Source organism: Haliaeetus albicilla, chromosome 1 (genome assembly GCF_947461875.1).
Source record: "Haliaeetus albicilla chromosome 1, bHalAlb1.1, whole genome shotgun sequence".
Classification (NCBI taxonomy): domain Eukaryota; kingdom Metazoa; phylum Chordata; class Aves; order Accipitriformes; family Accipitridae; genus Haliaeetus; species Haliaeetus albicilla.
This window is the reverse complement of record NC_091483.1, coordinates 2291273-2318265: the sequence shown is the minus strand read 5'-3', so window position 1 is coordinate 2318265 and position 26993 is coordinate 2291273. Positions and strand designations below refer to the sequence as shown.

Here is a 26993-nt window from a genome sequence, read left to right as displayed (position 1 = left end):
GTTTAGATAAATCTAGGTTTAGAGGGCCCTTTTTAACATATCCAAGACTGATTCTAGGGGAAGGAGGGGATGAGCAGCTATTTAAAATGAGGATCTCGCAATGTCCGTGAAAATCGGATGTTTGGTCTGTTTTAGCTTAACCCTATCTGCATTGTAGATTTGATAGAGGCTTGGATGTATTTGTGCATTAAGGACTTCCATCTCAACGTAACAGGTTGATGCTGCCTACAGGAAGGAGGACCTGTTGTTTCCACATAGCCTTTCTCCCTTTCTCTTCTATATCCTATTGTGCTCTCAAACAAACCCCAGACCATCATTTTTGTGCTGCTTTCACCGATGCCTTCTGAGCTGTTTTTGGAAAGCAACAGGAAAAACCTTAAAATATTTTTCTCACCTTGAGGGTGGTATGCTTCTAATATACGGGTTGGGACTGAACATTTTGAAACACAGGCTAAATAGATCATATCTTTCTACTGAACCATTAGAAATAACCATAAAGGCCTTCTTGGATAGTATTTTGTATATGAGTGCAAATAATTTGCACTACGTTAGCATTTTAAAAGTGGACTACTGAAATAAAAAAATGATGCTCATAATTTTTTTTAAAGGTGTGAGAAATATCAGTTATTATTTAATCTTTCCCCTTACTAATGGAAAGTATTCATATCTATATATAAAACATAGTTTCGTATGAATCTCCCAATTTGTTCCTCCTTCTCACATAACAGTACTTGTACATTATGCTCGTGTGTTTCAGTAATCTCGATAGCTCCCTTTTACCTTGGGAGTGAAGAAAAAAAAAAAATCACCTGTACACCTGTCCCCACTCTCAGAATAATAAAATCTTTATGTTCCAGTGAGTATTTATCTCCAACCATTGACACCAAACCCCTCGGATGGGGCTGCACAGAGAGTTTTAAAGTGGGATACCCTGTGGCAGTTCATCATAGCTAATGTGGATCTCAGGAGGAAGAGGAAATGATTTTATGACTGTAAGTGGAAAAAGGACAAATAAACTGGGCTAGGAAGAGGAGTTGTCGTGTGCAGGGGAGCCTAAGGCTTTTGGTGTGGTTGCAGGAAATGGGCTGTGTGCATCATGAGGGGTGCCCACAAACACACTCCAGGCTTTCAGAAATCTATTTAGGTCACTGACACTTTGAAAGCTTCATACATTTTAAGCCTAGGGGCTGTAACAAAGGCATGTAAACTCAGAGTGAAGGCTAGCATCCATCCGTGGCTGGTCTTATTGTATCCACAGGAATTTCAGATCAATGAAGGATGTTAGCAATTATGTGCTGAAATAACTAAGTACAATGGGATGAGGTAAGGAAAGCGCTTCAGCCTTGAATTTGAATTTCTTTTAGTTTCTGTTAGTTTGCGGCAACACTCCTTGTGATGCTTAGTGTGTCTCCGGGGCTGTCCTATATTGTTCAGTACAGGAAATTTGAGAGACACAAGTTCAGCAGCAAGCATCCTAGTTATATATGTGGATACGATCTTTTCCCTGGTGCAAGCCACTCACTGCAAGGGGTGGTTTCACTGCTGGACTTGTGAAGGTATTTTATGGACGTGATGCTGGCTTCTTTCTTTTGGCACAAAATCCTTTATAGCTGGTATTGTCTTGGATTTTAAGGCTGAGAAGAAGTAACCATCATGTTGCTTGACTTCCTGCAAAACTCCAACCCCCAGTGTGCTGTGAAGAAAGTCCCATGTGCCACCTCATGCTCCGATTGTTCCTCATGGTTCTTTCTGCTTGTAATTCCCAAAGGACCAAACCCAGGGCTGTATGCCTGACCCCCGTATCCAGGCCACTGGGCAGACTGAAGCAAGGAGGAGGAATTCCTTTGAAGTTGTGGAGTGACTGTGGAGCTGCTCCCCAGAAGCTGACTTGAGCCCAGTGGTGGATGCAGCTTCCCGGGGTCCTCATGCTGCCTTTCTGAAAGGGATCTGATTCCTGTTTCTCCCTGCAGCACAACCACATCAGTTCTGTTACAGTGCAGCCTTCTCCCATTGCAGAGCAGTGGGCTGAGCCTGGCTCTAAACTATCTCAGAATGAATGACAGACACTCGCAGAAAACCCCATTACAAACTTCCTTTCTTAAAAGCCAAAACACACGCTAGGAGAGCCTAGAGTCTATGACTTCCAGTTAGGACAGTTAATCAAAACGATTGCCATGTATTGTGTGAGCTCCTTCACAGTTTGTGCATTTATCTTTTAAACATCTGCAGAACAGCATGGCTTGGATAGGTTTCTGTTACTACTCTGAGCCTTCATTGGCTCTTGAGAATGAGTGAAGAGGAGCCAGACAACATAAAGGGCAGACAATCAAAGCTTTTGACTTTTAGATCCTTGCAGATGGGCCTTCTGATGAAATGACTAACAACTGTTGCCAGATCAGCAAGTAGCAACCACAAGGCACCTGTATTTATTTAACTTTCATTTTGTCAGATAACTTGTCTTTATGCTCCTGCAGTTTTAACTATGGATTATAAGTCACGAGGCTTCCTTCTGATCTCCCTAGCACAAGTGTAAAATGAGTCACTTGAGAATGATTGTTGATAAGAGTTCTTCTACTATAAAAGCAGTGTATGCAAAGGCAGGATCAGGCCAAGGTGTAGATGATGAGTCCAGTGTCCAGTTTGTTTGAAACATCTTTATTGTCAGCCTCCAGGGTGAAGTCGACTAAGGGCACATACTAGAAGGAGGGAAAGTTTTTAGCAGCAGCCTTTGGTTATTGTTAAATAAATAAAAATCAGTGACCTCATTTTCCTTTTTTGAATGGCTATGCATCTTGTGAATTTGACTCTGAAAAAAAGAAAGTGAGACTATCTGCAGCCAGGGCCCCCCAGCTACTTCAGTCTGCCCTGGGTGATACTCTAGGTGAGGGGCAGCCAGCTTTCCTGACCTTGCAAGCTGCCTGCCAAAGCTAAGATGTTGCCAGATGCCTCGGGCTACAAACTCTGCACCTCAGAGCCCGCGTTCCAGGAATGGCTCGCAGGTGGCGTTGCCAGCAGCTCTGCAGGAGCTTCGTTGCTCCGGCCATTATGGAAAGGAACAAAGCTGTGTATGTGGCTGTGTCCCAGGATGACCTAGTGGCATTGGCTTAAGTAGCTCCTGCTGTCTTGCTGCCTTTCACGGGCACAGACTCTGATTGCCCAGTCGCCCCTGTGCCAATCTAGCCCTGCTGCCAGATGCCTCGGTGTAGCCTTGGCACATGATGTACACTGCTTGCTCATGGGTCATGTGAGGCTCGCCTTATTCATGCCCATTCCCTTGCCTTCCTTGAAGGCAAATATCCAAAACGTGCAGTGCTGAATATTGGCTTCTAACAGAACAAGTTAGAACATGCTTTGTGGCTCTGATTGCTGCTGTTTTCAGGTGCCGTAAAGGGGCCGAAGGTGGGTCCTTGACTGTTCCTGGAAAGCAGTCAGCTCCTCTGTTCCTGGAGTCAGATATCTGAACAATGGCAAATGCCAGATCTGTAATTATTTCTGTATGTATCATTCTCTGGTTTTATAGCTGATGTTTTACCTGTGTCCTTTTGGTCACTAGTGGCTTTTGTTCACCAACTAACATTCTGCTCATATATGTGATACGGCTTCTTGACATAAGATAAAATAACAAAGTGAACCTGCTCAAGTGCTAGAAGCAACGTTGCTGCACTACTGTGAGACTTGGCCCATGCTTTTTAGCAATCCATGTAACTGTCCCTATAGCTTCATGATTTAGGGGTATGCTTTTATGTCTAAACGGGCAAACGTAGTCTCTTTCTGATAGTGCAAACTAGTTAGAACATAGAGTTCTGCTAAATTTGATCTTCCTTCTTTTCTTTGTATATCTACTACAAGATCTGGTAGTTTTAAAAGGCTTTTATTGTGACTTTTGCTGAGGATGGTTTTCTTTGGTCATTTCTATCTAGCTCTCTTCTGATTCCAAATACAATGAAGAGGAGACATAGCTGATATAAGTACTTCAAGCTAGTGGAATTAGACCAGATTGATTAAGGGTATGGGTGATAAGCATAGTACTTGAAAGCTAACCATTTTTTTCCTCCTGAGAAGTGTTCTTGCAGAGGGGCTTTGAAATTCAGATTGTTCCCAAGTTTTTAGTATCAAGATTATTTAAATTTAGCTCTGCTTTATTGTTAACTTTAGGCTATAGGGTATGATCCATGTTCAAGTTAAGTAAAACTTTCCTTTGCAAGGAATTCTGCTGAAAGAAGTGAAGGGAGCGAGGGGATGCTGTGGCGTATGGTGTATCACCCAAGTAAGAATGGGCCTGTCTTTCCCTAGTTGATGTGTTGGCTTTACTGTGGCTTCTTTTCCTGGAGTCATCTCCTGCAGGGATTACCTTGGATCTGAATTTATGCAAATATAAGAGCACTGAACAGTGTCTTACATTGTCCAGAATTGTGATCATGAAATGAAAATGCTGGTTTTGCTCAAAGGTTAGAACTAAGGTTAAGTGTGAATTTCCTGGCCTTCGTGAATTTTGAAAATAAAATTTACTTTTGCACTAACATCACATCTTAAAATCCAATTTCCTTGTTTGTTTTTAAGATAAGGTGAAAATGAGGATTTTATTTCACCAAGAAAATGTGATGAGGCCAATTTTGATTAGACTTTACTGAAACAAGCAAACAAACAAACTGGCCACACTCATTAGTTGTAAATCAATGAACAATTTCAGTCAGGAATATTTTTTTTTTTTTAAATTTTTTTTCCCCCTCTTACAAAACAATGTCTGATGTTTGCTTCTATGCAGAGGCTTTGGCAATATTAATGTTATCACGCAGCTTTTTCTAGAAATTATCACTGGCAGCAAGTGTTACATAAAGGGGTATCGACCTGGCCAGTAACTCCAGACAGACTTTCATTCCCAGGAAATGTTAGGAAAAAGCCATCAGTGTAGGACCTAGGGGCTGAAAATGAGACTATTACCTAGATACATGGTTTCTTTTTAATAATTACAGTTAAAATTTGCTGCTTTGGGAAGTAAATATTCTGTATGTTATGCGGTAGGATTGAATGAGGCATCTTTCACTATCCTATTGTTTGTTCATGATGCTTGAATCATTGATATTGATCAAGAGTCATAAGCGAATATACAAATCCAAGCCTTTGCATGGTTCTGGACATGATTTTGAGTATATCAGCAAAGAACAGGGGAAGGGCTGGGTTTGGGAGGCTAAGGCTGCTGTAGTAAATGTTTTTCAGTTGTGGCTTACATGGGATTTGCTAATGTTCTGCGAAGAGCTGGTTTGTCCAGCTTTACAGATAAAATGTATGATTTGCTTATCACAAAAAAAAAAAAAAAAGCATGAAGGAGGTTGACAAAGTTTTTATTTTTTTCCTGTGCAGTTCCTGTACCTGTCAAAAGGACTTTGAGAAGAATGGGAGGATCTGTGGTTTCCTTAATGATGACTGAAAGGAGATGGATTTGTAAGACAACTTTGACAGTACATTTGTTGCTATAAGGGAACATTTGGGAAATCCTGTTTTGGGCATTTGAATATGGCAATCATCCCAATGCTCTTCCTCATTGCAAACTACAATAACCCTGCCTAGCATCAGAGCACATATTACCCCATTTATAATAAAGGTGTTGTAACCCTTTCTGCAACAGTTTCTCTAACCTGGTAGCTAGGGCTGTTTGTGCTGACTCAGCAGCATTACTGGTTCACTGGCAGCACTGCACACAGCTTGCACATAAGGCAGGGCTCTCTGCTTATCGCTTGGTGGGCAGGAACAGGGCACGAGAGCTAAGTATGAACAGTGTAAGCACAAGGAATGGGACTCCCGTTTATCGTCAGTGCTGCTGAAATGCTGCGCTCCATGGCTCACACAGAGTAATGTGAACTTTGTTGCCCTGCTCTTGCTGCTGATTACATGACAGTCTTTCCTTTACTTTGCCATTAGCTAGTTCTACCTCAGACTGCCTGTAAACAAAGTAATTTGCCGCACCTGCTTCCACTTTCCATGTCATGGACAGTTGCTGGTTTTACAAAATGTTTTCTGTTTGTCAAGCTGCTCTGCCTGCCTGGAAATGTTTTGCCTGCTCAAATTTTTTAGGCTCATACCTCAAGGACTTGTTACTAGGTAACAGAGTTCCATTTGCCAATTGCCCACTATTTCCTTCTCACCGTATTACAGGCCTGATTATTAACATTTAGTTCAGAGAAATTGCTGTCATTATGTGAAGTAACTTCCTTTAGAGGTTACTCATTAACCTTAGGTATTTTACTGTGCGATTATAATTGCCAAATGCCATAGGCATGGAAAACCTTTGAACTCCTTAAGGTATTAGTGTATGGGAGAAATGGTATCAGCTGTGATTTTTATACATTCTCCACATCTCCCCCCCCGCCCCCCAGTTATTTCTCCTTTTGACTGTATTCTCGTTCCATTCCTCTTGGCTTGCTTCATAGCATACAGAGCCTGCTCAGCTGCTGGACAAGAGAAATCAGGAAATTGGTCTCTGCTGTTCCCCTTTATAGATCTGAGATTAGCCCTAGCAAGCTCAGTGGTGTTGCAGTGCTCATTATCTGCTTATCAGTGCAACTAAGAACAGAATATGATCTCTTGACATTGCATGAAAAGTGAAATAATTGGGAAGCCAACAGTCTCATGTGGCGTGGTCCATGCTGTTACCATGTACAGTTTTCCAGCATTTAGGATGGCTTTTCTATATTTGCTTTGGGGAGATTTTCAATCAACTCTACTGTTGTATATTGTAGTCAAGAAATGGAAATTTTCAGTCAACGCCCCCCCCCCCCCCCCCCCCTTTTTTTTTCCTTTCGTTGTCCGTACGAACAGAATCAGCTGCGTACCAAAGTGTTTGTCTTGGGGCAGCATGTGTTCTCTGGAAAAATCTTACTAAACATATTTGTCTTTCTCCCCTAACCCACTCCTCCTCAGAAGTCCATCGATATTCCTGGTAACTTGATTCCTCTGACAGGGTAGAGCAAAGCTGCTGTAGCTGTAGTGTAGGTTTGTCTTGCCATGTGACTTCAATGAGGAAATATATATCATATTCAGGAAATTAGGGGACAAGTGAGGTATATACGTAGTGCTTAAACAGAACTAAAAAACCCAGGAAAAAGTACACAGGCAATAGGCACATTTGTACATGGACCCAGACCTAGTTTTGATGGTAAGAAACAAAATGTGGTGGGCAAGGAAACCTCAGTCTGGTAAATCTTCTAAAATACAACAGTAGAATAACCAGTGCTATAAATAAAAAGGGGGGAAAGCTAAGATGGTATTAACAAATGAGTACTCTCAAGTCTGAGCTGGGCAGGGGGTAGAATATAACAAGAATATCATGACAGAGCAACTTCTATCAAGCTCTTGATTTAATATTGCTTACCCACTCTGTTCTATCCTTTTAATCTCAGCATGAGGGTTTTTTTTGTTGTTGTTTTGTTGTTTTTTTTTAAAGGGGGAAAAAGTGAGGGGGAAAAAACCCCCTCAAAACCAGTTATGTGCTTGCATGCTGCACATAGTACAATCTCCATGATGAAAGTGCCAAGTCAGTACCCTGCTATTATTAATAATGAAAAATGTTTAATAATACAGTTTCTGATAGTGGCCTAACTCTCCTTCTTTCTTTTTTTTTTTTATGGTAATTTGTTTCTTCTTTCATCCTCTAGAACAAATCTTGCTCCTGATTTCAGTGGATTTTCTCATTTGATGATGTGTCAGCTGTAACTTCTCAACTACTGTGTGTTGCAATGAGCTAACTGGTGGAATTTGTGTTGACATGTAATGTTAGTCCCTGGGATAAATTCAGTGATCCATGAAGTCCAAGCAGTGCAGAAGGTGGGTAACACTTTGAAAGTTTTTCTAGTAAAATGGTGCTTCACTGACTTCATGTTTACTCCTCCTACTCAACCTGCTCATCTGCAGATCCAGATCTGATTCATGAGGTATATAATTCAGCAGTCTAGGAATTGCTCAGTTTTCAGTTTTTGCTTTATAGGTTTATTGTCAATAAATCCACATCACTTAATGCAAACTAGTAGTATAGCTTAAAAATAAGCAAACCCCAAACTAGCGTTAACTACTTAGAGCTCTTCTCAAGAATACAGCACGAAATACAGTTTGCTGGTGGGTAATGTGAAAATTATTAGCAAAACTTTATGCATGAGACAGCACTCAGTGAAATTAAAACACTATTAGATGCCATAATCATGTACTGTATCAAAGACTTTGGGTTGCACACAGGTACAAAAGCATGCTCCAAATCATAGTTCCTCATGGTACTTGAAGGAAATTTATGCAGAAGAATCAGGAAAACAGGGTGCTAGCATGGCTAACACCTGAGACAAGGCATGTTACTGCCAGCTGTGGCATGTTTCTTGCTTTCAAGAAAACCAGTAAATGCCTCAAACCATTTATTTCTTTATTTATGAAATGTCTAAACTTTTCTGTCCTCTGTGGTACATGCATTACAAAATGTTTAGCCTTATTTTCATATATGACATTGTTTTATTTGAGCCGGTGTAACGGAATAACGTTTAGTGTCATAGATGAGCAATCTAATGCTTTTTCTACAGAAACATCTGTGGTAGTTTGAATGTTGCATTTTTTTCCATGTGTTGAGTTTGCAAGTGCAGAAGAAACAGGTTTATTTTAGACTAAAATTAGATTACATGTTAATATACAGTAAAGTACTTTCTCCTACTGAAATTGTAGCAAATTTTATGTTAAACAATGATTATTAGGTTTCCATAGAAGACAGTGCAATGGGGTAAATCTCACTTGTAGCAACCTGCATTGTAACTCCACTTAAGGGGGAAGAAAAAAAAAGAAAAAAGAGAGGCTTAGAGTACAGCATAAATGGTGCTGTCCTTATGGCATACAATAACAGGCTGAAGTTGTCATAAACACTCTTTATTTTCATAAGGTCCGGATATGTGCCTTTAAGTCTCATTGGAAGCAAGATTTATTGATCTGGAACCTCTATAGAAACATCTGTGAGGTTCAGTGTATTATTTTCTTATACAAGTTTCTTTCTTTTTGAAAATGAAATGCATACCAATCTTATAAAATGGACAGAACATTATTGATTGGCCACCGGGAAGGTTACATTTAAACGTACGGGGAAAAAATTTACTTTCAAGATGCTTGGTAAAATATTTAGGCTTTTTTTTTTTTAATCATTCCTCTTCACTAGTCCTGATGTGGTCAGGTTTTTTCCTTTCATCAGTAAGGGAAAATTGGAATCTGTGCTCAGCAGCTGTAGACCTGACTGATGGTACATTGCTTACTAGGCCGGTATATGTAGGAGGAATGATTAGATGTAAGTTCAGGATGATCATGGGGAGGAGTATGTGTAGATATACTTACGGCAGAAGTTGCTGTCAATTATGAGGCGGGGCAAAAAGGCCAAGGTAGACATGTAAATGGAGAAACTGAGTAACTCTGAGTACCTGGCAAATGCTGTGATCCTTCCTATGGTCCTTTTCATGCCCCCTCCCCCTTTTCCTTTTGAATCTCCAAAAGCAGAGCAGGGTTGGTTGGTTGGTTGTTTTTTTTCTCCCTGGAGGTGAGGGAATAAGAAGAAATCTTGGTCCCTTAAAAAAAAGGGGGGGGGGGGGGCAGGCAAGAAACTGATTCTGATTACACATTGTGATTTGTAGGGCCAAGAAACATGGTGAGGTATGAGCAATAACATCTGACTTGCTGCATTGTGACTACAGTGTTGGATTTTTCTCTTTTCTTTTTTTTTGCCCCTTTAAATGCAAAGCTGGGATCTGTTGTTTCTGATTAAATGTGTGGTGAGCTGTGTGCCTTTAGAAAATTGCAAAATACTCTCTCCCCACACCGCCATTCCTCCTGCTCTCTATTGCCCAATGTGGAAGCTGTGGCTCTATGGGGATTTACCATTTCCTCCTAGGATCACCTGTGCTGTGGCTTAAATAAAAGTTTGTTTCTTCAGCTGTCTGACTTTCGAGTTTATCTGACTCAGGTTGACCCCTTAGTTTTATAATGAGCTAGTTTATTTGCTTGTGCAAATTGGGTTTTCTTAGACAGAAATATAACAGACTGTAAAGAGGCCAATCTTTTGATCATTTCACCTCCGGAAGGGGGAAATCTACAATGCCTTTCTGCACTCACTGGGCACTCTCTGGGTTGTTAATAACATTAAGTTACTGTTCCTGAACACTTTGTTGCAGGATTTTTTTTTTTTTTAATACCATGTTGTAAAAGTCTGGTGTGTAGAAAAATGTTGTTTCTTCTGTCTATGCTAGAAATATTGATAGGGTTTAGAGCCTTATTACTTTTCTATTTGCAGGAAATATAGAGCCTTTGCTTAGCAACCAGTCTGACTGTTTCTAATTCTTCTTTAAATATATCTTTATGCTACACCTATAGTCATGCATACAGGGAAACACGAGGCAGAATGCTGGAAGAAAAGGAGGAGTAAACAGTTTGTGAAAATGGTGCCAGTTTTTCCTCGATGGGCCTCGATCCTCTAATATAGCCCAAGAAAACTGGGAGTGTTATGCCAAAATATCTTTTTAATAAACAACGTAGGCAGTAGGAAACAATACTGGTCAGGGCTTGTTTTTCTGGCTCAGAGCCTCATTCCAACCTGTTGCAACCAGCTATTGAACGTCTATGGGGACACCCCCATACAAGAGGCCCCATGGAGGAAAGGAACTTTTACATTTCTGTTTGACTGGGATCCTTGCCAGTGGCTAAGTTCAAAGTGCAGTTTCCAGTAATTTGCTGTTACTACTCTGCATGTTTGATAGGCCAGGACAGAAGCATGCAACCTGAAGTAATATTTCCTGATTTCTGACATTTCTCAAGCTATGAATGGAGGTTGCTGTGGCACTAAAACTTGGAAGGGTTTTCCTGACTCCAACACCTTCGATGCTTTTCTTTTCTCCTCTTGTGTAGCCCCCTTCCTTCCCCCCATCTCCTCCCTTAGATCACATTCCCTGCTGTTGTCAGTTCCGTATTTGGATGACATTCATATTGATTGTTTCCCTATGCAAACACTGTGCGGCTGTTCTTATGCAACCAGAAAAATCCTATTGATTTACTGAGTGTGAGGGTTATTTAGATTGATATCCTTGTGTAGGAGTGATAACACTTTCATGTCTGCTTAGAATTATAGTAAATCTTTTCATTTTGGGGGGAGGGGATGCAAATGAATTTCTTTTGCCAAGTTAACTGTAGTAAGAGGGAGGTAGGCACAGGGAAAAGCCAGTAGAATAGCTACTGTTCTCTCTAACATATGCAGTTGTAGGCCATGTGTATGCCATTGTGGTTATGGAAGAAGTATCCTCTATAATTAAGATTATTTAAGCATTGCTATTGTAATCCTTTCTTTTCAGCTTTCCAAAACTTGCCTCTTTTGGGCTGATATTTTCCTGGCTTGTTCTCTGCCATGTCACAACTTATTTATTTATTTTCCAAGCAGGGATACAAATGTTGGAGAGAGTTGAAGAAATGGACCTCTCTTGCCGGTTTGAAAAAAGCTCTTGACGTTTTTGAAAAATAGATCCAGAGTCAAAATGAGCTTTAGGGAGAAAGTTGCCTAGATGTGACGGTCAAAGAGGGGAAAAAGGCTTTTGGTGAACACTATTTTTATTACTGAATAATCTACATTTGTGCAAAAAGTAATGCAAATGTGCTGTGTAAGGGCAGAGCTGAGGTTGTGAGGGCAGCCTTAAATGCTTAAAATCCTGATTATCTTTTTTTACAGTTTAAGTATGCAGACTTCCTAGATATGCAGAGGCGTGGGGGTACTAGTACATCTACCTACAAAAGCAGAGCAGTAGGAAATTTGAAGGTGTGGTATTCAGTTCTAACTGCACCCCTATAGGAAAGTGAATACTTACATGAACAAAAGTGAAGTACTGAAACTGCGCTGATTTTGCACTGAAGCTTCACTTTTTGGCTGAAACTGTCATCTCACCTCTGTTTTGAAAACCAAATAAAATTCCTTTGACTAGTATGTAGCTGGAGTTTTCAAATAAATAAGCAAGCAAATACCTTTTCTTCCAGAGTGCACTGACAGGTGGTCACACCATCCAAGCACTCATGAGGTTTTAATCATTAAACTGAACAGTTCCTTGAAAGCAGAGGAATTCGGAGATAATTCTGATATTTATACTTGTGCTGATCACTTCATATCCACTACATTGTGTCCACTGTGGTGACATACAGAGGACTGCCTAAACAGCAAGCTGAAGGAAACAGCGAGAACATATTTTTGAGCTGAATGTTTCAAATACTGTAACTAGAATTGCATTATTAATGATTAATGCCTTTTTTTCTGATGTTTAGTCAGAAATTCTCTAGGGGGGCAGTGGGAGAAAGCATTGAGTAGCAAATAATCACAAGATGATCTACAGTGGCAATTAATTTGCCCATGACTGTAGTGCATCACTGGTACCAGAGTGTTTGTCATGTGGCAGGCAGCTGTGTTCCACTGCCTCATGCTCAGCCCTCCTCTTTAACCAGCTGCAGTGCATTGGCCTTCCTCTGTTTTGATTTTTGGCCAGAAGGATATGAGTGGAGGGGAAGGGAGAAGCCTGCAACCTGGACTGTGATTTTTCTTTTTTTTTCTTAATTGTGTGTGAGAATAATTCACCAAATGCTGGCTGCACAAATTTGTTAAAACCACAATCTCCTGTGGGTAACAAAGCCTCTGGCTATGTTACAAGCACTGCGAAGTGATTGAAGAATGTCGGGTTGCATCATGAGACCAAACAGCAGGTAAACAAAAGGAGCATGCCATATTCAAATGAAATAACTCCTCATAAACCTGGAGGATTGCAGTGAACTTTGTGCAGCGGTGTTGCTGAGTAGCTTCCTGGCCAAGAGACGCACCAAAGATGTTACACTGAATATCTGTAATGGGTTACTATGCTGAAACTGCAACCTAACTGTTGAGGAAGATGTAGGGCTCACTAGATCATATAGGAAATTTTCAATATAGTTCTTTGTGTCTTCACTGTTGATATGTGAAACCAGAATAATATTCAAGAGGCTTTCTTTGTTCTCCATAATATTTGCTTGAACGTGAATTGTACAGAGGGAGTTGGTTCTGTACTTTGATATCATCTGTAGAAAATAAGAAATCATGAAAGAAGGAACATGTCCTGTTGCTCATTGTAACAATAAACGTTGAAAATGATTCAATGATCTGTAAAGTTCAGCATGGGTCTTACTCAAATAGTGAAATTTATGAGAACAGAGCAACTGTCACACTAGATTAGATCAAAGGTTATTGTGACCGAGTATCCTGTCTCCAGCAGAGGCTGGTGAGAGAGGGATTGGGAAAAGTCCTGAGAAAAGGGGTATATATTTGAAATGATCTTTCCCCTGCTGTATATTTTCAGCTTCTGACAGTGTTGTATAGCAACTTTCTAGTCTGATGTTTGCATTCAGACCATTGTGCTTGATAGCTGCTGCTGAACGTATTTGTCATTCATTTCTCTGATCTCAGTTTTAACCTATGTGCTTCTTTGCCTCGACCAGCCCCTGTGGGCACTGAGTTCCACACTGTAATTGTTATATGAAAAAGCAATTCCCTTTGTTTCTAAATTGCGGCCAGTTTAAAAACAGGCTTCTCTGCTTCCTTTATTAGATATGGTAAATCATTCCCTTTTTTATCACATTATTCCATTCATTATTTTCTAGATGTCAATTCTGTCCTCTCTTGGCCAGCTGGTTTGTCCTAATTTATTTAGTTTCTTCTTGTCCAGAAGTTGTCCTCTACCTGTTACTTTTCACATTGCCTTTTTCTCTAATCTTGTCTAGTTCTACTGTATGCTTTGTGGGATGCATGGTGCGGACGTGAATGCACTGCTGTAATCAAAAGACCCTAAAGTGTAGCCCATGGTGTGTAACCCCGTAAGGTTGCTTGTATGAGCAAATGACTGTGGACTTGAGCCAAAGGTCACACTGATTAGCCTTAGAAGACCAGTACTGTCAGGCTTTGTCTGTGTGGTGTCAGAACAAGATAAAGCTGTACAAGTGCTCCTTGTTACATGCTTTAAGTTCATCATCTCTGTTCTGAGGTTACAGCTGGGATGCCAAAGCTTTGGGTAAACCATACTTCAAGTTCCAGCACCTAAAACAGTGGGTGCCAAAAGAAAAAGGTGATACCAGCCATCACGGGATGATGAAAGTCTGTGACATGCTGGGGGAGGAGGAGGGGAGAAGTTCCTAACTTGTTCAACAAAAAGCTATTATACCCCCTCCCGTCCCACCCCTGCAATCCTCAAGTTGGGTAGTTTTTCAGGGTTTTTTGTGATCCCTTTTGGTTATTTGCATACGTGGATTTCTGCCTGTGAATGCTGATTATGCATTGCCCTTGAAAAGCAATTTTTGTAGTGGAAGATGGGGATATATGTTTGAGGCTCCTCTCAAATCTTTGGCTTCACAGAGCACTGAAGGCCCCATGCACTTCAATAACAGCCATTTGCACAAGCTTTATAACGCAGCAAAAATTCGTTGTTCCTTTTGTGGCAACGTTATAAGTCAATAATTTGGGCTCAGATTGTGTCCATGTCCAGTGAAGAGTGAGGATTTCATTCCCCCTTCCCCTTACTGTCCTGTGTAGGGAATCCAGACCCATTCCCTGCAGGGAGCCGAGCAGGCGAAAGGAAGGGAGTGCCGTCCTCTTGGGAGCTGTTATGGCATCCACTCCCCCCAGGAAAGAGGAGGGAGGAATTCCGACAATTCCTTGCCAAGCTATTCCAAGGACAGAGCACTTACACCCCACCAGCTAATCAGGGCTGTTCCTGAAGGCTTTATTTTAGCATCTGGACTTCAGTAACTTTTTTAAGCCTAGTTTTGTACTGAGGATTACTGTGAATTTAGATCCAAACCATTGCTTGAGTTGCATATCCAAAATAAGCATTGTTAACAAAAGCCAAGTGCCTTATGCATTTTATTCAGTGCTAAGAGCAGCTTGACTGCTAATATTTCATGTGCTGAAAGAAATGGAGCTGTAGCGTTTCAAGCTAATTCTGGAATTTTGAAGCATATCCTGCATGGCAAACTGTAATGCCCATGATTATGCTAGTGGCGATTGGTTTGAGGCCAGTGAGACATGGGTGCAGAAAGATACAGGACCAAGTCCTTAGAGGAAGACAAACGTGCTCTTTGCCATGTTTGTTTAATATTGTACTATTAGTTTTTTGAAGTGCCTTTGTGTATAATGTCTGCCCATGTTACCTTTTAAAATTTTTTCCAGGTCTGCTACTGTTCAAATAAATCATATAGCAAAGCAAGAACTTATCCTGTCTCCTCCTAAAGCACGTAGGCTTAATGCTTTTGCTGCCTAAGTAATTCTAACAGTCATGTTATTAGAGAGGTTTAAATAAAATTCTGCTATATATCCTAGCAGTTACTTTGGAGAAATATGTGGGGAAGGGAGGAACAAGGTAAGAAAGGAGAGAGTGGCTGTCTGAATCGAGGGAATGAGGAGAGCACTTACCTCTCTTCTCTTGCTGTGTCAGTCCAGCCTGAGTATCAGCACGAAGGAGTTTTGTGTCCTTCATTTTGTAGGAATCCATGAACACGACAGGGTAGAACCAAGCAGGACTGAACTAGTCTGGAAGCTGTATTGCTTTGTGTGCCACAACAGTGTTTCTCTCCAGCTCTGGTTGAGCATTCTGGCTTTATACAGCAGCTAGCTACACAAACAGAAGAAAAGCTTATTTTTCCTTGCGTTGCTTTTGCCCTTTATGCTCTAGACTTTACAAGGAATGTAACTTTTCTGTGTATTGAGCCAAAGGATTCCTAAGTGAAGGAGCAGATTATTTGTTCCACAATGTGCATGTTAGTGAAAAGTGCAGAGCAATGGATGTAGCCCATTTAATAGCTATTAAGCTGTATAGTACATGGGTGTAGCGAAAGCTTCAACTTGCATGGGTGGCTTTTTGGCAAATACAAGGATACAAAAAGAAATGGAACAGTTCTATTGGTGTGTTGGAAGACAAGGCCCAGATAAGTAGTGTTGTTAACCAGTAGGGAGAGCAATTAATGACCAGGTGGAGAGCATCCGCTCCAGGTGCAGAATATGAGTATTGAAACAGCACTGACCTGGGACACTCTGACTTTTACAGTAGAGTAATAAGAATGGAATATGCAGATGAATGAAAGCTAATTTAGTGACGTCTGGCTATAATCCCCTTGTCACAAGCCCCTTTATTATCTAATAATCTTATAAGTGTAGGGACATCAAACTGTAAGAGTGAAAAGATTCTGAATTGTCTCTCTTGTTTGTCACCCTTTCTAGGGAGAAAAGTATTGGTGACCATATAAATCTGTAGAGGAGTGAGACAATAATTTGAGTATGTGTAGAACATGATACATTGTTATTGTCTGAAAGGTAGAAAAATGGCTGTCAGGAGATGATTCGCAAAGCTTTTAATTGTAAATCGGGATTCCAGGTGATTAAATTCTGTGGGGACTTGATTAGATTTGTGGTCTCCCCCCCTCAACATCCTGGGATAATGATTAGTTCACTATCTCAAGCTGTCTCTAATAATGGGATGATTCTATTAGTTGGATGTTTCTGCTAAAATTATTTGCAATAAAATAATTGTTTAGAGTTGCATTTGCATGGTAAGGGACAGGTTTTGGCTGTTAAGGTAGGATGAACAGATCAGATCACAGGGTTGCTTACAGATTCAGGAACATGGGGTGGTGGTTTATAGTATCTTCACCTACAGACTGTTGGGACTGTGAGTTGTCCTTGGTTTGTTCTTTTGGAGATTGTTCTACTGTTCTTAAACATTTGAGAAGCTAAAGAGATATCGCGGTTCTCTGGTCTGGTGTCTAGGATACTTAGTTGTCTGGAGGTGGACACCAGCTCCTTGCTCCAGTGAACATTTGGAATACAAATTTCTCACCTCATCTTTCTTTTGCCCGCCGTTTATACTTCCCCTATCATCAGTCTTTTGGGATATGGAAACTGTATGAATGTAGCTGTTGGCTACACTGGGGATGCCTGCTCTACCTACCTGCTGCCAGGAAGCCTTCCTGAAAGTTTTCTGGGGCTAGATCTTACATTGTGATTGCAACGAATGTGTTTTCTAGAGCAAGGCTTACAAATGCAGTACGCAGAAGAAAAGTTAGCCTGAAAATCCCATCAGAAGAAAAAAGGAGCTGAGAAAATTGGTGTCTTAGGACTTGAATTCTGAATTTTTCTAAGGATGAAAATCTAGAGACCTGCAGGATTAGGATTAGCTAGGTCAGGGCTTGAAGGCAGTTGGTGTTACCAGAGAGAGAGAGATACCCAAGTCTATCTTTTGGATTTAGCTTTGTATATTAACTCCTAGAAAGATGTAATGTGCTAACCACATAGTTAAGCTCAGAGCATCCCTTTCCTATTTCCCTTGGCAGCCAGTTTGTTTAACTGTAGGTCATGCCAGGAAGGAAGAAACCTGAAACAAATCAAAGCTCCTCTTCATTTTCTAGTCTGACTTTCTCACCTGATACATTGTGGTGAATCGCTGTGGGAAGCTCGAATTCTGCCATATGCTGTGGGCTGTGATACAGCACAACCTGACTTACCCAGGCTGTGTCAGCTACAGGAAGTCTGAAAACGTGGTTTCCTGAAAAACAAGTGAAAGGAGGGGAAGTACGTAGTTTTTGTTTTGAAGATGGCATTATTGGAAACTCCATGAGCAGTTATGTCAAAATACCTATGAAGTAGCTATTTAGTCATAGGAATAGTTGCCATTTATTTACAAGGCATTTGTGCATGAATTAGGAAAAATCCTTTAGCATGTGTCAAACCTCACAGAGATGAGTAATTCTGTGGAAATAGTGTGCGTGTCAGACGTGACTGCTTGTTACCCTGTACTCTGTCCTTTGTTTTTGAGAAGACTCAAATATATGTGCTAGCAATAATTCAGTGTAAACCAGGCAGTGTCTGGTATAATCCACTTGTTTCTTGCATTTCAGTGGAAGATGCAAGATTTTTTTACTGAGAAAGCATTACCTTGACAAAATCAAATTGTGAGGCAGTTTGCCAGTTGGTGTTAGCTAGTAAGCACTGGTTTGCATTGGGTTAGGACCTGATCTCTTTACTTTTAGGTTAATAATAGCTATCTTAAGAATTAATTTCCCCAAATGCATAAGCACTTGTTAGTGAAACCATCCTGTGCTGTGCAGGGGCGGTTGTGATTGTTATCTTTCTCCAATTTCTTAATTTTATGTGTAGAAAATAAAGCTCTTTGTTTCAGCACCTGTGGCCTAAGGTAGGAGTGGGGTCTGTGGTACATGGCTGATGTGTGAGGCTAGGAACTGGAATCAAACTCAGTGCTTCTCTTCAGGCTCCACATCTTAACTTTAATTACTTTTTTACATGATTCCCTTGAAATGTTTTGTGTTTTTCCCAGTGCTTTAATACTGAATCTCTTATTTCCTAGACAGGTCCCTGAGCAACCTGATCTAACTGGGACCTGCTTGGAGCTGGGAGTTGGACTAGATCTCCAGGGGTCCTTTCCAATGTACACTATTCTATGAAAAGTAAAAGATGCTTTGGGGGCTGATAGGTGAGGGATAACAGGGCAAGCTGTGGAGCTGGAGAAGCCACAAGCACTCCATTTTACCCAAAGATATGAACCACTGTTATTTTCCTGTATTTGTTGTTTCCATCTTCCTGCAGTAAATTTAATGACCATTGTGCAGGACTTTCTTACAAGGGCCCTACTAGGAAATTATCTACAGAGGACTGAAGATGGAATTTCTGGTTAGCAATTTGTATGAAGTCAACCTTTCTTAACATCAGTTCTAATTAAATTGACATAGCTTCTGTACCTGCATGCATATAGTTTAAGTACAGGCGGAACGTAAATGTATGGCATGCAAAATGATGGATATCTGCAGAGAGCTCTCAAGTGAAGTGATGCAGCTTTGGTGAGCAAAGAAACATCTGGAGATGCCAGCAAGTGTAAATTGGAATATAGTTTGTTTTTTTTTTTTTTTTTTTTAAGCAGGCAGAAGGGCTGGGGAAGATAAAATACAGAAGATACCTTGTCCCCACTGAAGATACTGACAGACTGAGGGACCCCAGTGGACCTTGCTGCCCCATGTGTTTCTGCAGGGATTTCAGTCCAGCCAGGGCAGCAGTAACCCTGCATGATTTGAGAGAAAGAAAGTACAGTCCTTTTTTTCAGTGAGCTAATTTGATTTGTTCTTTATCTGTCAGAGTAGTTGCAGCCTAAAGAGCAGTTGTGGGGCAGCTTTGTGCCCAATTCTTCCCTGGACTGGCACTGTTGGGAATTGGTCAGCCAATTGTAGAAAGAAAGTGTTTCTCCTGGGCCTCTATTAAATCTCTCTGCTTTGAGCTTCCTACTGACACAGGTGGCTTATGTTGGGCATGTCATGTTGACAGGCAAAAAAAAGGCTAAACTGTGGACCTTGAGCATGTACAGGTATGCATTAAATGCAGACCACAGTAGTACCAGTGCTGTAAAAGCTCAGCCGGGGGTTTTGTATTATAAGCCAAAATTTCATGGTCCTTCAGTGTTAAGCTTATGCATGGATTATACACAGGGATGATTTCAGTGCTTTGTGAAATCAGTGTTGCAGACACCTGAAATAGTGGATTTTTATAAAAATGTTTGCAGGGTAAATTTAGTAATTCATCAGTCAAGAATTGTTGACATAATGAAAGCACTCTCTTGCATGCTCATGAGTTCTTCTGCATACTTGTGGTTACAAGTGTGTCTGTGTCTAAGGAATATATATGGTAACAGAAGTATAGATATGCAAGGATAGCTGTTTAGTTCCTGAAGCTAGTGTGTATACTATAAATCTTCTGAAGTAAATGTCTAGCATCTGTTTCACAGTTCACTTGTGGCATAAATATCAAGATCAGTACTTTGCTGTTCACCAAAATGTCTGAATCCTACATCATGCTTTGTACAAAGCCCCTGTACAAGAACAGCACTTGAAAGTTTTACCTGCAGAAAAGCTTCCTGTTCAGACTTTGTCAACAGATGCACGAAGCGCAAGAATTACTGTTGACAGTGAACACTTTATTATGGGGCAAAAGATCCTCTTAAGAATGTAAGGTCAGCAGTCTGTGAGTGAAGAATTTCTTATGCATATCAACACACAAATGTTTGATGCCTAATCCTTTAATATGATTTTTATGGATTGATTTCAACAGGAATTCAAGGACAAATCTTCAGTAGCTGAATGGCCTTCTAGCAACAAGCTGGCTTTGTTGGAATTCATGCTGAAAAATTATCTCACTCTAGTTATTTTTTCATTTTGTGATTGCTATATACCAGCAGCCCAATCCTGTAGCTCATCTTCTGTTTCTTACTACTACTTACTAAAGCAAACTCCTATTGACCTTTTTGAGTATTTTGCTAAACTACGTGTTTCTGTTTATGCAGGGGGTATATAGAATGGTTTTCAACATTCTAATGGAGATGCCTTTAATGCTCCATTTACGGCACTGTACTTTGATATTTGCAAATTATTGGAAAGTCACAAAAAGCTTTGTGATAAAAGATAGTTCTGCCTCTAAATGCTTCCTTGCTGTTGAATTTACATCTCTTTCAGGCGGTTATTGAATATCCCAGAACATTTCCTCTAAGAGCAGTGACTGTAAAGTTTCACTCTTTGGCCCAATGAAGACAGCAAAGCTGTGCTATCTAATTTAAGCTTGTGTGTATATAGGGTCATGAGTGTGTGAATGCTTACATATCTGTATGCTGCAGTGACTTAGAATTGTTTGGGATCAGAAGCACAATTTGCTGTTAACTTTATTGGTAAGTTTGTGGATAATTTCCAGCAGATGTTTCCTAATATAAATGTAGTTTCTTATCCCTGTGTTTTTAGTGGTAGAAACTAAGCTAAGAAACTAAATAAGCTAAGTTTTCAAAGTAAAGCATGATAGTTTATGAGGATGATCTTTCCTCAGATGTTAAATGAATTCACTGATGTCTGGGAAGGCATAAAAATAAATAGTATCTATTTAATGAATGGAATCAAAGATATTACAGTTTTATAAACTTTGAAAAAACTGCCTAGATACAACCTCTCACTGTAACTTAGTTTGTGATGCATGCTTTCAATAATATGCGTCTGTAAATCTCCTTCAGGAACTATTCGGTGGACTCTGCTTCATCCAGTATCAGTAGTCTGAGACTTCAGTGTCACTTAACATGAGATCCCTGTAACATGATTAAGAGTTTTGCATTAGTTTTTCATTTCACCAAAAGGCACCTCTAAACTTGTAATTAACTGCAAATATTTGATCAAGCTACTAAGCCAAGCTAGCTTAGCAGTACCTGAGTATCATCTGTTACATGTGTTGTGTATGCAGTTTTGTGGTGGTTCCTCCCCACCCCTGGCCCCGTGACATGAACTACACTGATGAGACATTACAGTTAACCCCAAAGATTTTGGTTGTGTTGTATCCTGGGACCCTGGTGTCTTAGGGCAGACAATATTAACATGTGGATGACTCTATCATACATGTTAGTCTGAGCTGACGTTTCATGGCCATAGGGTTTGTCAGTCTTGTAAAGCTACTACTGATTCAGAACATAATTTCCATTGTATGTATGGCCAACGGCCCTCTTGCTTTCAGCTGGACTAGGTGACTTCTCTTGCATGGCAAATTGTAATTGGTTTGAGAGTAAACTCTTAGTCCTTCAGTAATTTCTCTGTGAGAGTCCATCCTGAATGTCTATAGAGCTCTGGCATGTTATCCAGAGACTTGCATAGTCCTCCTTCCCTTCCAAAAATAACCTTTTAGCTATAAGTCTTTCCAAAGCTGTTGCTACTTTTCTGTTTTGTGTTAGAATATCTTTCTCCTGTATCTTATCTTTATGCGGAACATAGCCCTTCTCTAAACTGTCACGTAGTTTGTAGTGAGCTCAGGAAGAAGAGGCATCTGGAAGCTACTAAAAACATCAAGTGCTTCAAAACCAGCTGTTGTCAGAAGTAAAGATACCTTTTGGTTTAAGTGATGGCTAAACTTTTTCCAGCTGTTGCTCTTGTCAAAGAATTTTAATTTGGAAAGAAGTGAAGGCTTTTCACTATACTGTTCCTCCACCTGAGGTACTGCTTTAGTTCACTCCAGATATTCACTAATCTCGCTGAGCAGAGGAGCTGGACATGGGTTTATTTTGTTTAGTGTGCGAGTTCTGCCTGATCCACCCTATTTAGTGTGATCTGTCTGTTCAAGGACAGTGAACCTCTTAGACTGCACCTGTGGTACTTGACCTAGGAGGTCTTCCCAGTTCCTGGGACTAGGTACGTGTGCCAGACATACCCTGAATCTATATTAGGGTGAGACTCTGGGCTCAAGGTGACTTCCACTTTCCCCTTGCTTCTCCTTAGAAGCAATCCAGGTGAATAGACTAGATGTGAGCTTTAACACACTCTGACAGCTCCCAGATCTGGATGGTTTGAGGGCAAAGAGGGAATGTCAAGCCTGGAAAGCATGCCAGGCTATCACCAGCAGGGATCTGGGCAAGACCTTAGAAGACCTGTTACCTACAAAGTATCTAAAGAGATTTCATCTGTTTAATTTCTTAAGTTTCTTGAGTTTGTTTTATTGCAAACCTTCTGGTCATTTTACATAATGTTGCAAAGGTTATGCTATGGATTCTCCATGTTATCCCTGGAAGATATGGGCAATATCCAGGAGAGGAGAGATTTTTAAAGATATTTTCAGTAGCTCAGAATGAATTGGGCTTTCTTTATTGGGGCATATTCACCACTGTAAACTCTGAACATTACCTACTTTTCTGCTAATGCCTGGGGCTTTACTATCATTGCTGATACTGCATTTCTGGCACTGTATTGGCTCAAATACCCATGCCCAAAATAAAATAAAAGCATTCAGTTTGTTGATTGTGTTTCCAGAAAATGTTTCTTATGTTGAATTACTACATTGCTGTCTGCTTGAAAATCTGAGCGTTACACAAAAATTACTCCAGTTTTTTTCTTTCCTTCTACAGGTGAGAATATTTAACAATATGGGAAAAACATAGGAAATGAACTTCTGTGTGGTTGTGTTTTTGGCTTTTTTTTTTTTTTTTTTAAAACTTGGATTTTTTTTAATATGTGGACAGTCAGGCAGAATAGAGAATTAAGAAGCACAAATAAGTATATGCAGTGGCTATGAAGGAGGTGGCTTGAAAAGTTCATTTTATTCTCAGTTTCCCTTAGATCTATTTGTGACCTAGTAGGCCTGTGCTAAAACTATTTTTGTTCTGTAATCTAGGGGCAGAAAATGACACCAGCAAAACTTTCAGGTAGTCCACTTTAGTAGCAGCTACAGCAATCAAAGGCATTCAGTGCCTTTCCTGCAAGGAAAGGGTTATCTATACTCTCAAATGTGAGAGCACACCCTGCTCTAGCCTGCAGGCACACAGATAATAATAACATGGAAGGATGGCAGCCTGCGCTCTGGAACGGTTTATGAGGAGGAAGTCCGCAATTACATATTTCTGGGCAAACATTAACCAAGACTGAAGCTTAGCTTCGAAGAAAAACAACAGACTGGAACCTCCAGTAATATAGCTGTTATGCTGACTGGAAGTAGCAAACATTCATGTAGCATTAGAAGCAAAGTAAGAATAGCTTGACAACAAAGCAAAAGGCTTAATAATATTAGCATATCCTGGTGTGCACTTGCAGAAAGTATCTTTCCTGATGCAGTCCTCCAGTGATATTGGCAAGAGCAAGGAGATTTTTTTAGGTACTCTCTAGCTTTCTGAAAACAGACCTAAGCCAAAGTAATGGAACTATTGTTTGCTGTGCTAAAGGCCTAATCCATTTATATCGGTGGTTTCAGAGCTTACCACCACACACTGAAGTTTCTCCTTTAAAAAACAAGTTACTTTGGGCATCTCTCAATCACTGCGGTTACCATGCTAGAAACAATTGCTATTCTGTCCTGTGGTTTTGTAAAGTAGCAGTCTTATTTAGAGCTTTGTGTGCTAAACTCGGATATGCCCATTCTATTATAGAGTCTGTGTACCTAAAAATGGAATTGTTACACTAAAATTAAGTAGACAGCCAAATGATACATACTTCCTCTCCTTTGTTTTTTCTGACAGACCACAATTACTGCAGAGAAGCTGTCCACTCATTACTGCAAGCTCTGGGGAAAAGGAGTGACAGAACATAGACCAATACAGGAGAGGAGCGTTAGTCTAAAGAGATGCTTGCTGTGGCAAGCATAATATATAAATTCCAAAGTTAAGCACTTTGGAAAAAGTCCAAAAGATGAAGATACATACATTACTGCTGCTAGGGGGAAGGAAGGGAATCTTAAATCTCTCCATAGAGAATATTTACTTGGCTTTTCTTTCCTTTCCTTTTTTTAAAGGGCAAGACAGCTGTGACTGAGAAACCTTACACTTGGATTAGACTATTGGAATCAGGTTTAGTGGTAAAAGTTCATTTATTCTGTTTTTAGCTGGGCTAAAATAGACTAGATATTTCAGGAGATAAGTTTAGTGTCCTAACATCATTCACTGCTAGGGCAGACATGTACCTACCTACTCCTGCTAGGAACTTGAAATCACTAACATCTGATATCCCTTAGGAAAGCTAAAATGAAGTGAAGTTACTGGCTCAGCTGACTTCATGGTGGACAGTTGTTCCTGCCCCAGTGCCTGTCTTCACAATTAGTACTGATTAACAGTCATGCTGCAACCAATACTCCACAGTGAGACTGGAATGGAAAATGCAGTCTTGGGGACTCTGTGAGGACCCTTGCAACAACATAATATCTTCAAAAAGCAGCTGATCCTGCTTTGCCTACTCTGATGATGGACAATTGTGTTCTTTGGTTTTGTCTTCTCCCTTCTCTCCTGTGCTTGATACTGCACATTTTGTGATGTCAAAGCAGCTTTTAAAAGCACTCACTTCTGCCTCAAGTATTTTAGCAGGTTAATCGAGAAGTATTTTAACAAAATGCAAAGTAAACAGTGATTTCTGTCATAGAATGATTTCTGCTGTCTCTATTCTTGCACTTTGAAAACCCAGAATATTACTAGGTAAGTACACCAGTAGATTATTTTAGGTACACCTGAAGAGACCCGTTTCTGACATTTTGGAAAGGGCCAGCTTCAGAGGGATGGAAAGAACTGGCCTGTTGTGATGAGTATAGCTGGATTTTATTGTAATAAAGGAATAAAGAATACTGACTCCTAGATAAGTATCCCTCCACATATTTTTATCTAACTAAAATAAAACCATGTTTGTGTTAAAATAGGGAAGATTAATGGGAGAATGGGAGGGGACATAGTTTCACCTCTTGTTGTAAAAGGAGCGCAAGTCTAAGCTTGACAAAAAGCTGCTTTTTTTGGTTTGTTTTGAGGATGGACAAATTACAGATAGCTTACAGATAAGAGTTGCACAGGTCTTTTGGATTTTCCTTTTATATTTTATTGCATCTTTCAAATTATGTTCTTGAAGGCTGAACCTGGACTTAAGTTAGTCTTTTAATGATGTGTCTGTATAAGCTTTTATAGGTTGGTATTGTTCTCTCCTGAATGGCAGCAAATTTGGTCCCTGCTGAAGTAAACTGTCCTTCTCCTTTCAGGAACCTTAGTACCATGTCAGTGAACCAGTAAAGGATGAGAATCTAAGCAGAATATTCAAGTCAGATTTTTTTGCCTGTTCAAAAAGTTACTCATTGCATTGTCATTCATAATCATCTTCCCATGTGACAGGATGGGCTTGTCAGATCCCAGAGAGATAAAGCTGAATTTGTCAGCTCCTGGAGGGCCAAAGTAAGCATCCTTCTGACTAAGGGTCTTGGGAGCGGTGTGAATTTGGAGTTACATGCTGTTGAGTGGCACAGAAAATATGGTTGTGTAAGTGTGGTTAGTGGTTAATGATTTTTCTCTTTCTCATTCTCTCTTTGCCTTCTGTGCTCCTTGCTCTGTACGTGATAGCAGGAAGGAGGATTGGATGGAGCAATGTAACGTCTTCAACTTTTCCTAACTGAATCAATGTTGTCCACTCTAGAAGTCATCTTTGGTCTTCTGTAAAGGACCATGAAGACATGATAGATGTCTTCTGCCACTGCAGTGTGGAAGGTGGGTCTTTAATATTCTCCTGCCCACTGCGAGCTCTGCCTGATGGCTCTTCTCTCATCTTTACTTACATCAAAACATGAGACTGCTCAGGTGTTTTCCTCTATAAGCTGCCTCTTTAAAAGGGGAACTTCCCATGAAGAATCTGTTTACAATCTGATGGTCCCTATACTCAGTGGGACTCACAAGCCAAAATGAAATGCAAAGATTTGATGAGAGCTTCCAAAGGGAGAGAGAGGGAGCCCTGAACTCATCATCTGGTTTGGAAGAGGTCTTTTATCATCTTTATGCTGGTGGTCAGGGTTGATAATAACAGTGAATTAAACAGATCTTCAACAGGTGCAGTGGTTACCTAGCAGATGAAACAAAACACTAAGAATCACCTGAAATCTTACCAGTGGTAGTTAGTGTACCATATGATACACTACATTTGTCTCATTTTGACTCCCTAGTGCATTGCTTCAGCACGCAAGCCTCTGCCACATTGGGTGTGAGAAAGCGCCTTGTACCATCTGCCTCCTTCCTCCACACATCCATCAGCATCCATGCACCAGCTTGTACTTGGTAAGAACACTGAAAGGAGATGTGATTTGGATTTAATCATTAGCAAATGTCCCTTGACTGTTTCTCAGTTGCCCATCTGAGTTTAATTCCAAGAGAAGGAAACTGATGTATTCCTGCCTTCAGGTATAATTACTTCAAGACAGATTGACCGTTTAAGCACACACGACACTGCTTTGCTTTAATTAGAGTAAATTGGCAGAATTTATATGACCGGTAGTTTTGGGGACTGTCAGATGCATGAAAGTATATTTTGCATATCATTTCCTGCTGAGGCTAAGACCAAGGTACTAGCTGAAAGGCTTGTAATTAGGATAAAAACACTTTGTAAATTTAACCCTATCTCCATTAGGAGTAGAATTGAAC

General features: G+C 40.3%; 1 long non-coding RNA gene across 2 annotated transcripts in view; it reads left to right on the top strand.

The window, feature by feature from the left end:
* The window catches only part of LOC138687681 (uncharacterized), a 250329-nt gene that overhangs the window by 12225 nt on the left and 211111 nt on the right, over positions 1-26993 (top strand). For both annotated transcript variants that reach the window (XR_011326805.1, XR_011326800.1), the window contains exons 2-3: positions 5362-5442; positions 7653-7821. This is a non-coding gene — a long non-coding RNA (uncharacterized lncRNA). The remainder of the gene's footprint in view (positions 1-5361; positions 5443-7652; positions 7822-26993) is intronic.